Here is a 12,180-nt window from a genome sequence, read left to right as displayed (position 1 = left end):
TGATTAAAATAGAAATGGGACACGAATTGAGTTTTTCTGGGCAAACTATCAGAGAGACACAGGCAGGAGAGACATGGTATCAGGACATCGGGGTCAGGAGAAGACAGGAGGTCAGAGATTTTGCTTTGAACACTTTCTAAAAGATGTGCATGGATAATTTATGGAAATTTGGTGGCAACTTCCAACCAGAAATCCGGATGTTTCACTAGGCTGGCACCAAGTCCTCCAAGAGAAATCATGGTCACAGATGCTCTACGATAAATTGATTTTAGTAGTTTCCCATTACAAGTTTTCCCTGATATCACTTAAACACCCTGATAAATGCTTTTCATACCAAGGCCCTCCCCCCATCCCCAAAGTGTCCCCATTGCCACTACTTCAGCCCATGTGGCAGGATCACTGCTACCTGCTGATCACACGGAGTGTGGCGTCCTCTGATCGTGAAGTCACCTTTCTCCTGGTTCCAGGCTTTCTCGAGTGGACACAGGTCTGTGCTCTAAATAATGAGCAGGAGGTGTCTGAGCAGAAGGCCCTTTGATCAGGTTGGAGACTTAACTAGTAAGTAGGTCACGCCGGGCTGATTACCCTGTCCTCAGGGGAAATATTTCTGATTGGCCCAGGAGACTGCAAGGTAATAAAGTCCTGGAAGGCAATGATCAAACTGTCTAGAGACCCTAAGAGGCAAGCAATGACCACCGTTAACTTTCCTGCTACATCCTGTCCCAGGTGAGGCTGCGTGTTTGTGAAGTAGCAAGAAGTCTATGTACCATGGGAGTAGCTTTCAATTCTCCAGAGTCAGCAGAGGGATGGGGTAGTCTGGTCTCAGCAGAAGTGACCGGAGGATAAGCAGTGAAGGGGCCAGACAGACCCTGAGGGGAGATCTATCTTTGAGTGTCTATTCGGAGTCAATGTCTTGAGGAAGGGAAAGGATATATCCAGGAGGATATTCAGCTGATTCAGCCCAAGGACTAGGCCTTGCTCTGGACTGGGCCTCTCAGAGGGCAAGACTTCTGTCGGATCTCCTGAGTTGGTAGGAAGGTATGAACTTTTGCCTTGAACTTTCACACCCAGAGCAACTTCTTCTAGAAAGCAAAGGGTAAACCAAGTTGAATGTAAGTTTGAATTTCTTAGGAGAGCAGGTTGAAATGAGTAATGGCAATCCATTGTCCTATAGTCTAAAATGAGCCTACAATATCACTGAGGGTTCACACCTTAATACAACTGAATTTCGGGAAGAGGTCAAACCCTTCTCTCTGTGTTAGAATAAGCAGGGGTCTTCCACCAGAGTGTGATTAACACCTTGTATCCCTCAGGAAAGTGAAGCTGCCCCCTTCCCAATCTTCTAAACAAAGGGCTTCTTCATATTCTTATTTCATTCTATCTTATCTCCATCTCATCTCCACGCCTTGTCTGCTTGGTCCCCAAAGGCCTTGTGTCCTAAACTCCACCCCTGCACTATTTAGGCAATTCTGACAAAAGACTTCCAGGATGGATTGGTGAACCCTCTCTGTTTGCATCTGGAACATAATTACCTTAGTTTTCCATTCCAAGTGTGCAATTATCCATGTTCTCTACTTCAAAATGCATTTACCTCTGACAGAATCCTAGCAAAAAAAGACCTGGTCCAGTGGTAACTATGAGGCAGGAGACATGATGTTTTTAAATTAAAAACTAAAAATTTTCTGACACCAAAAGCACAGGTAACAAAACAAAAATAGGTAAATTGGATTTCATCAAAATCAAAAACATTTGTGCATCAAAGGACACTATCAACAGTGAAAAGGGAACCCATGGAATGGGAGAAATTATTTGTGAATCATATATCTGATAAGAGATTAATATCCAGAATACTTAAAGAACTCCTACAACTCAATGACTGTAACAACAACAAAAACAATTTAAAAATGGGTAAAGGGGCTTCCCTGGTGGTGCAGTAGTTGGGAATCCGACTGCCAATGCAGGGGACACAGGTTCGAGCCCTGGTCCGGAAAGATCCCACATGCCATGGAGCAACTAAGCCCGTGAGCCACAGCTACTGAGCCTGCGTGCCACAACTACTGAAGCCCACGTGCTTACAGCCTGTGCTCCGCAGCGGGAGAGGTCACCACAATAAGAAGCCCACGCACCGAAATGAAGAGCAGCCCCTGCTCTCTGCAACTAGAGAAGTCCCGTGCGTAGCAACGAAGACCCAACGCAGCCAAACATAAATAAATAAATAAAATAAAATAGGTAAAGAACTTGAATAGCTATTTCTCCAAAGAAGGTATGCAACTGGCCAAGAAGCACATGAAAAGATGCTTAGCATCAGTAGCTCTTAGGGAAACGCAAATCAAAATCATAATGAGACAACACTTTATACCCATTGGGATAGCTATTATTAAAACAAACAAAACCCAGAAAATAACAAGTGTTGGCAAGGATGTGGTGAAATTAGAACACATGCATTGCTGTTACAGATGTAAAATGGTGCAGCTATTGTGGAAAATGATACAGCAGTTCCTGAAAAAAAAAAAAACAAAAGACAAAGAAAAAAGAAACGTAGAATTACCGTATGAGCCAACAATTCCACTTCTGGATATTTACCCAAAGGAACTGAAAGCAGGGACTTAAACAGATATTTGTAAATCCATGTTCATAGCGGCGTTATTCCCAATAACCTAAAGGTGGAAGCACCCAAGTGTCCAGTGACAGATGAATGGACAAATAAAATGTGATATATGCATGCAGTGGAATATTATTTAGCCTTAGAAAGTAAGGAAATTCTGACATGTCTATAATATGGGTGAACCTCGACATTATGCTAAATGAAGAAGTCTGACACAAAAGGACAAATATTATACAATTACACTTACATGAGGTACTTAGAATAGTCAAATTCACAGAGGCAGACAGTACAGTGGTGGTTGCAAGGGGCTGGGGTGGGAGTGGAGAGGGTAACAGAGGGTTGTTTAATGGGTGCAGAGTTTCAGTTTGGGAAGATGAAAACACTCTGGAGATGGATGATGGTAATGAGTGTACAACAATGTGAATGTACTTAATGCCACTGAATTCTACACTTAAGAATGGTTAAAATGGTATATTTTGTTATATATATACACATATATCTCCACAATAAGAAACTAAAAGCTTTTTTTAAAATTAAAGCTTTTAAAAATTAATTAAAGTAAAATCAAAATTAATTAAAACTATTTAAAAATTAAAGCTAGGGCTTCCCTGGTGGCGCAGTGGTTGAGAGTCCGCCTGCCGATGCAGGGGACACGGGTTCGTGCCCCGGTCCGGGAAGATCCCACATGCTGTGGAGCGGCTACCGTGAGCCATGGCCGCTGAGCCTGCGCGTCCGGAGCCTGAGCTCCGCAACGGGAGAGGCCACAACAGTGAGAGGCCCGCGTACCGCAAAAAAAAAAAAAACAAAAAACAAACAAAAAAACAAACCTTGGATGAGCATCATTTCTTCTAATTCTCTTCCTCTAGCCCACCAGCCACATCCTACATCCTGCAAACCACACCTGACAGCTATTAATTATTGTCCTGCCCCTCTCCCAGTTTCCTGGAGTACCTGTGTTTTTATGTACCACCTCCTGCTGCTCTAGGCTCCATCTCTGTGCAGTTGGGTACCTTGTATTGGTGGTAACTGTTTACCCGGATAAGCAAGAATTACAATTAAATTGCTGTTTTCTCCTTGCAGATGATGCAGGAATAGGAGAATCTTTGGGTGGCCCATCTCTGTCCACTCCTCCTTATTAGCAATGTAACACATGTTTTGTGGCTTAGGATTTCAAAGAAGGGGGATTTTCTTAATTTATCAGCTAAACCAGAATTACAACAGCTTATGAAGAGTTTGCAATTCTTTGGGTGTAAAGCAGGGACAACATGAAACACTTAATGAAAAACTTTCACAAAACTTGGACTCTTTCCAGCAACTTAGCTATGTGAGAATAACTTCTACACCATAACAACTCTAAAAATAAAACATTTTTAACTTAAAGCTGTTCTTCCAGTTGCTGTTTAAAACTTTATTCCAAGAACTGAGATGCTATTCAGCAAAATGCAACTACAGGCTTCTCAACAATAAGGTTCAATAATCGTTATATGTTTCCTGGTGATGGATTTATTTTTTTATCTTTGAAGTTTATAATGATAGCTGTAAAAGTGAATGTCAATAGTATTACTATCATTTAATTTCTAATAGAATGATCTTTATTTTTATGTGTTAGAGCTATAATAATTCTAATAATATTGCCAGAATTTATTTTGTGCTTTATGATGATGATATCAGTAAACCATATTCCCAGCAACATTTTGCTATGTTTCAGCTTATTAACAGAATTATCTGTGTTTTAAAACTTTGGCGTTAAAATATACCTTCAATAATGCCATTATAATGATCATGTGTTTAAAACTTGTGTAAATAACTACGATATAAGCATTTTTCTCTAAAAAAGAGACTTTTTATTTCTATCAGAGTAGAGCTGAGTTTCTTTGATTAAAACTGTGATTCTTTTTTTTTTTTATAAATTTATTTATTTATTTATTTTTGGCTGTGTTGGGTCTTCGTTTCTGTGTGAGGGCTTTCTCTAGTTGCGGCGAGCGGGGGGCCACTCTTCATTGCGCTGCGCGGGCCTCTCACTGTCGCAGCCTTCTCCTGTTGCAGAGCACAGGCTCCAGTCGCGCAGGCTCAGTAGCTGTGGCGCACGGGCTTAGTTGCTCCGCGGCATGTGGGATCTTCCCAGACCAGGGCTCGAACCCGTGTCCCCTGCATTGGCAGGCAGATTCTCAACCACTGCGCCACCAGGGAAGCCCAAAAAACTGTGATTCTTAAATTGTGTGCTGAACCACCCTAGTGTGACAAGCAAACTTACAGAGGCACTGTGGGTTATTTTAAGTTTTTGAGGGGCACAGACAATGGTTGGATACGACGCCAACTACTACTAAGTTGTTTAGACCACACTACTTAATAAAGAGAATTGTTCAGGTATTTCTTTTGGCCCGGGGGCACCAGGAACCGGGAAAGTTTGGGAATCTCTGGATTAGAAAGATTAGTGGACATGAAATATAAGATAATTGAGAATTACTTATATAGTACAATCCTGTCATTTTATAGAGGAGAAAACTGAGGTCCAGCATGGTTAAAATCTTAAAACTAGTGAGTCTTAAATACCCAGCCTCCTAGCTCCCTTGTCAGACTGTTCAGTAAAAAAGGTCTGATGAACTTGATAGTCTGCTGAGGTTTCTATTCTTCCTGTACCTGTCTCTCTGCTTTCTGGTCAGTAGATTCAAGCTTTGTACCCCAGCCTGACCATATAACAGCTGAATATCTTAAGCCAAGTTCCTTACCCTCTGTGAACCTCAGCGTCCTCATTTGCAAAATAATTGGGCTGATGATAATGGCTAATAACAGGTAAAAATGGAGTCACTTCTAGAAGAGTAATAGAAATAATGCACTTGAAAAACATTTTGTAAATAGCCAAGCACTTTATAAATTACTGGTTTTCATTCAGTAGTATTTAAACATCTACTATGTGCCAAGCCCTAGGGAGACAAAGAGAAAAACAAAATTGTCTCTGTGTTTAAGAGGCTTATCTCTCCTGGAAGGGAGAAATATAAATGATTATAATCAAAATTGATAAATGGTATAGTAAAAGTAATGACCAAGTATAATGTGGTAGAGAAGGACTAAGGGGCAGGGGAAGTCCTGGCAGAAAAGGCAAGGGTTCCGGCCTGACTTGGAGGGTGGGTAGGTAATGAGTGGGGTGGGGAGAGCAGTCCAGGGAGGGGGAGTGCTCTGGACCAAGGAGACAGGTGCAGGAGCAGAGCGCCTTCAAGAAGCAGCATAGTGGGACTTCCCTGGTGATCCAGCGGTTAAGAATCCGCCTTCCAATGCAGGGGACACGGGTTCGATCCTTGATCCGGAACTAAGATCCCACATGCCGCGGGGAAGCTAAGCCTGTGCGCTCTAGAGCCCGCATGCCACAACCAGAGAGCCTGAGTGCCGCAGCGAAGATCCCATGTGCTGCAACTAAGACTCGACACAGCCAAATAAACAAATAAATATTAAAAAAAGAAAGAAAGAAAGAAACAGCATAGCATCCCATACGGCTGGAGGGAGGAGGATGGGAAACAGGAAGCGGAAGATTACAGATGGGAGAGTAAGTGTGTGTGCTGGACGCTGCTCCCAAAGGCTCTGGGATTCCTCTTGAAGGAGTGGACATTACCCTGAAAAACTGTTTAAGGGTTTAAAGCGAGAAGGGAAGCAGCCCAATGGGTAAATGTGATGAGCTCTCCTTATCCTTTCCTAAGAAGGAAACTTGAGTTTGTTAGCTTCAAGAACTGTGGCGCTGTGTCTGTATAATTCCTTTAGTCTGGCAACTTATTCTGAAGAGAAACACAGCACTTAATAAAGGTTTTAATGATTATGTGTATGGTACGGTGGTAGTGAGATTCTTTTTTTTTTTTCTTTTGCCAAAATAAGATTTTATTTTGAAAGTTATTTGAAAGACACTAGTAAGGAAGAAGAACTAACACTCAACGGATGTAGATTCCAAATTTATATTCTTTCCAACTGCCACCAATGGTCTTTGTCATGCCAAAAAGTTGCTTTTTTTGGTAATTCCTATTTTAAGCTCTCTGGAGGAGAGATCTTATTCTATAAGCCAAGCCATTTTTTTTTCCTTCCTCCCTCATTTCTTCCCTTTCTTCTTTACTTTTTTTCTTTCTTCCTTTCTCTTTTTCTCTCTCTTTCTTTTCTTTTCTTTTTTCTTCATTTCTTTCCAGGAAACAGTTAGTTGGGGATGGGTATTTTTTTAAAAACATCAAGGTAGATCTAATATGTTCCACAAAGAGGAGGGGCTTAGCCAAATGTGAAGTCGAAACGTTCTCTACTATTTGCTTATCATCTTTTTTTTTTTTTTTAATTTATTTTTGGCTGTGTTGGGTCTTCGTTGCTGTGCACAGGCTTTCTTCATTGTGGTGTGCAGGCTCCTTGTTGTGGTGGCTTCTCTTGTTGCAGAGCACAGGCTCCAGGCACATGGGCTTCAGCAGTTGCAGCACGCAGACCCAGCAGCTGTGTCTCATGGGCTCTAGAGCACAGGCTCCGTAGTTGTGGCACGCGGGCCCAGCTGCTCCACAGCATGTGGGATCCTCCCGGACCAGGGCTCGAACCCGTGTCCCCTGCAATGGCAGGCGGATTCTTAACCACTGCACCACCAGGGAAGTCCTGCTTATCATCTTGCTGGAACCAGGAAGCTACATGAGGAAATGGCATCCAGGAATGCAGTCTATACGAAGCCATTCTGTCTTTGCATCTGAAGTGCTCATCATTGGTCCAGTTCCAGCTCCCACAGCCCGCAGCTCCTCCTCTGGACCTTGACCTTGGAAGGAGGTTCCGTAAATCTCAGCAGTTTTAATCTTGACAGCAAAGCCAGAAATGACTGTAAAGTGATTCTCATTTTCTTCTTAATCTTTTAATTCTGTCACACATAGTATCACTCAGTGAACGTCAATCTCCTCTGTCAAATTCACTGAGAAGTTGATGAGTACGTTTTGGTGACAACTGCCTGACACTCCTCTATGTGTCCATTATCAATCACTGTGTGTGTGTGTGTGTGTGTGTGTGTGTGTGTGTGTGTGTGTGTGTGTGTGTGTGTGTGTGTGTGTGTGTGTGTGTGTGTGTGTGTGTGTGTGTGTGTGTGTCTTGATCCGGGATATATCAGCGCTAAGCAGTTTTAAAACTCCTAACTGAAACAGTCAGAATAACATAGGAAAGAAACAAAAATTAAAAACAACCCCCCCAAAGAAACCCAAAAAGAAAAAAAAGAGAATTACACAGGAACTAGTCTCAAGTGGGTAACTTGACCTATATATCCTCATGTTGTCATTGCTACCTGAATGGTTATCAGGTAGTTTCACATTCATGTTCTTACTTGCTTCTCCAGAATTGAAATAGGTTAATGTACATCTTGAACCCAACATGGAGATTTTAAAAGTGCATACCACATAAGACAATGTCCACTGATGATACTTCTATACTGAAAGTTCTTGGTTGAACCTATGTCAAATTCTTCTCTGAACACACTTGGAACTCTCTATGGCTTAGATGAGCCCGAAATCAGCTGTTCAGTGGTACAGCTTATACTGGCTCATGAGAATTGTTTGTGGACAGCCCTTTTAACTCTGCATCCAGTGAAGTCATGTCAGTTGGCCATGACAGAAGTATTTATAGCAGGTGTATTCGTTTCCTAGGGCTGCCTTAAAAATTAACATAAAGTACCATAATTGAGAGTTAACTATTATTATGTGTTTATTAGTTATTTAGTATGCAGTATAAATTATTTTCTTAACCAATATAATAATGCAACTAATTGATACTATAAAGGATAATATAGTGATTTAAATGTACTGTATTCCCTTGTAGTTCTGGAGGCCAGAAGTCTGAAATCAAGGTGTCACCCGGGCTCTGTGCCCTCTGAGATGCTGGGTGGAATTCTTCTCTGCTTCTTCACTGTTTCCAGTGGTGGCTGTCAACCTTTGGTGTTCTTTGGCTTGTAGATGCATCTCTCCAATCTGCACCTCTGTGGTCGCTGGCATTCTCCCTGTGTGTCTTTGTCTCTGTGCCTCTTCTTAAAAGGACACCAGTAATATTGGATTAAGTGCCCTCCCAGTATGACCTCATCTTAACTAATTACATCTACAATGACTCTATTTCCAAACAAGGTCACATTCTGAAGTACTGTACTGAGGGTTAGGACTTCAACATATATTTTGGGGGTGTGACAATTCAAAGCATAAATAACACTGCGGAAATCAGCAAATGCCACAAGTCAGGGCTTTTTTGAAGGGGGGAGTTGGTTTCCAGCATATCAGTGTGTTGGTCTGTCACATGACACCAAGAGAGGGCCACTCACCTCAAATATCACTTTTCCATGGGAGTTTTTCATCAGAAATTTCCTCATATGCCAAATGGCACCTGGCAGAGTGAGAATTAAAGGTGGATGTAGTTAGGATTTTCCAGCCATTTCTTAGCCCTTTAAAAATATCTATGTATTTCCATTATTTAAAAAGATTGAAAAATATAGCTGGGTAGAAAGAGTAGAAAGCCAAAAATGAATTATTCATAGCTTAATCATCCAAACAGAGCTATCACTGATTCTTGATAAATTTTCTTCAAAACATTTTTGGAACTTTTGTTTTTGCTATTTACATTTCTCCTTTTGTGCCAAACCTGTCTGAATGCTTTGCCCTCTTTTCTTCATGCTTTTTTATTTTATAAATTTAAAAAAAATGTGAGTAATAATACATTAAGACAACACGCCAGTTAGAAAAATCACACAACAAGACTAAGCAAAATCTGTTTTGATCACTACCCCAATCCCAATCCTCTCTCTGGAGGTAAATACTGTCATTGGTCTTAAATGATTCTTCTAGACCTTTTAAAATGCCATAAACCATATCATACCATGTATTTTATCCCACAGCTTACTTCTCTCCTCCCTCCCACTAAATTGTATAACCTTGAGAGCTTTTTATGTCAGATTTAACATGTTATCTTTAAGTACTGCAACACATTTCATTCTATAGATGCACCATAGTTTAATTATTCTCCTATTGCCAATTTTTAGGTTGTTTTCAATCTTCCACAATTACAACTAAGAAGCAATGAAAATCCTTGTACATGCCCCTTTATGCATAAGTACAAGTGTTTCTCTAGGATAAATAACAAGAAGCTGAATATCTGAGTTGAAGACTATAATTTTAATATGACAATTTTCCTTGAAGATAGCCCCAATACACCCTTCCAATGAGAGTGCAGAAGAGTATCCATATATTAAATAATTAAAGAAATAAAAATCACAAGCCAGAGGCTCTAACTGGACTCCTTATTTGTTTTAAATTTCAAAAATTTCCAAATTTCTCTTCTCTGAATTTACTAGGTTTCATCCAAATTCTCTGATTTATAACCTTATCCCTTAGCCAGCATGTACAACGACATGGAATATGTCATATGATGAACAACATAATTTTTCCAAAGAACTTCTAATAGTTTAGTGCAACTGGGACATAGGGAATGAGGTAGGCATAAGTGGAAGAGGTAGCTGGAGATGCAGGCAGGTTAGAGACACACTTGGGCAAGGATTTGTTTAGCATTTGAGGTTGTATAAAGCAGAGAAGTCAGTAAATGGGCTAGTGCGGTAATATAGGCAAGGTTCTGAGCTGAGGCAATAATGGTGGGAAAATGAAAAGGAAGGGAGAGTATCAAGACCTATTTAAGCAGTGGAAATTTATAGAACTTAATGAATGTGAATTGTGAAAGAGAGAAGCTCAGAACATTTCCTGGATTTTTGGCTTCGATGACTGGTTTTCATGACTGAGGTCAGCCACAGAGGAGAACACAGCAGTGATGGTCATAGTGTTAGCCAGCTCATTTGGACAAACTGGTCAAGGCTGTAGAAATGTGGAGATAGGTATTCTGAAGGTAGGTGGATATACAAGCAAGAAAATCAGGGTTGGAGCTATTGAATAAGGTTCATCCATGGTTAACACAATCCAAGGGAGTGGCTGAGACTGTCCAAGGGGAGAGCAAAGAGTAGCAAGAGAAGAAATCCAAGGAGGAAATACTAGGAAGCACAAACATTTACACAGGCAAAAGAAGGAAAAATCTGACTGATCCATCTTAATAGTTTGGCAATTTCTTATCAAGTTAAACATACACTTTTTTTTTTTTTTTTTTTGCGGTATGCGAGCCTCTCACTGTTGTGGCCCCTCCTGTTGTGGAGCACAGGCTCCGGACGCGCAGGCTCAACGGCCATGGCTCACGGGCCCAGCCGCTCCACGGCATGTGGGATCCTCCCAGACCAGGGCACGAACCCGTGTCCCCTGCATCGGCAGGCGGGCTCCCAACCACTGCGCCACCAGGGAAGTCCTAAACATACACTTTATGACATGGCTTTGCTTTATTAAGCAAAAATAAGCAAATATGAATATATGTTCTTACTTTTACTTTCTATTATGGAAAAGGTAGCATACACAATTGGACATTGCCTTTTCTTTTTAAATCTCAAATGGTATACTGAAGAGCTTTCCAATATAGGTATACAGAGAGCTCCCTCATTGAATTGCTGAAAAGTACTCCATTGTATGATTGTACCACAGTTTATTTAGTTATTCCCTATGGACGAACACTTGGATTGTTTCTTATTTTCCGCATTGTGAATAATGCGGCAGTGAATAAATTTACACTTTTCTGAAAATAAAATAAAATACGACATGACAAACCCACTCTTGTGTAACTACCCAAGAGAAATAAAAGCTAATCTTCACCCAAAAACCTCTATGCAAATGGTTATAGCAGCTTGATGTGTATTTGCCCCAAACTGTAAACAACCCCAAATTTCCTTCAACTTATGACTATATGAACAAATTACAGAACATCTATGTATTGGGGATGCTACTCGGCAATAAAAAATCTATTGACACAACAACATCATTGAATCTCAAATGCATTTTGCCAACACCCAAAAGGCTATGTAATGTATAATTCCGCTCGTATCACTGTTGTGAGCTGAAGGTTCATATCCCCCATCCCCAAATTGATTATGTTGAAACCTGAACCCCAAATTCGATGGCATTTGGAGGTGGGGCCTTTGAGAGGAAATTAGGTTTAGATGAGGTCATGAAGGTGGAACCTCCATGATGGGATTAGTGTCCTTATAAGAAGAGGAAGAGAGACCAGAACTCTCATAGTGAGAAGGCAGATGTCTGTAAGTGAGGAAGCAGGCTCGTACCAGGAACCAGATCTGCTGGCACCTTGATCTTGGACTTCCCAGGCTCCAGCATGGTGAGAAATAAATGTCTGTTAGGACTTCCCTGGTGGCACAGTGGTTGAGAATCCGCCTGCCAATGCAGGGGACACGGGTTCCATCCCTGGCCTGGGAAGATCCCACACGCCATGGAGCAACTAAGCCCGTGTGCCACAACTACTGAGCCTGCGCCCTAGAGCCCGTGAGCCACAACTGCTGAGCCCACGTGCTGCAACTACTGAAGCCCACGCACCTAGAGCCCGTGCTCTGCAACAAGAGAAGCCACTGCAATGAGAAGCCCGCGCACCGCAACAAAGAGTTGCCCCCACTCACCGCAACTAGAGAAAGCCCGCGTGCAGCAACGAAGACCCAACGCAGCCGAAAATAA

The 12,180-nt window shown here is 41.5% G+C and overlaps 1 long non-coding RNA gene and 1 pseudogene across 1 annotated transcript in view; both read right to left on the bottom strand.

Annotated features, from left to right (window-relative positions):
- LOC115839328 (uncharacterized) overlaps positions 1-12,180 on the bottom strand; it is a 48,303-nt gene that overhangs the window by 33,566 nt on the left and 2,557 nt on the right. The window contains exon 2 of the long non-coding RNA XR_009560527.1: positions 8,901-8,962. This is a non-coding gene — a long non-coding RNA (uncharacterized lncRNA). The remainder of the gene's footprint in view (positions 1-8,900; positions 8,963-12,180) is intronic.
- Positions 374-8,583, bottom strand: LOC132594410 (protein N-terminal asparagine amidohydrolase-like; annotated as a pseudogene).

Source organism: Globicephala melas, chromosome 21 (assembly GCF_963455315.2).
Source record: "Globicephala melas chromosome 21, mGloMel1.2, whole genome shotgun sequence".
NCBI classification, from domain to species: Eukaryota; Metazoa; Chordata; class Mammalia; order Artiodactyla; family Delphinidae; genus Globicephala; species Globicephala melas.
Note: the sequence above shows the minus strand (reverse complement) of the source record. Positions and strands in the feature narration are given on the sequence as shown.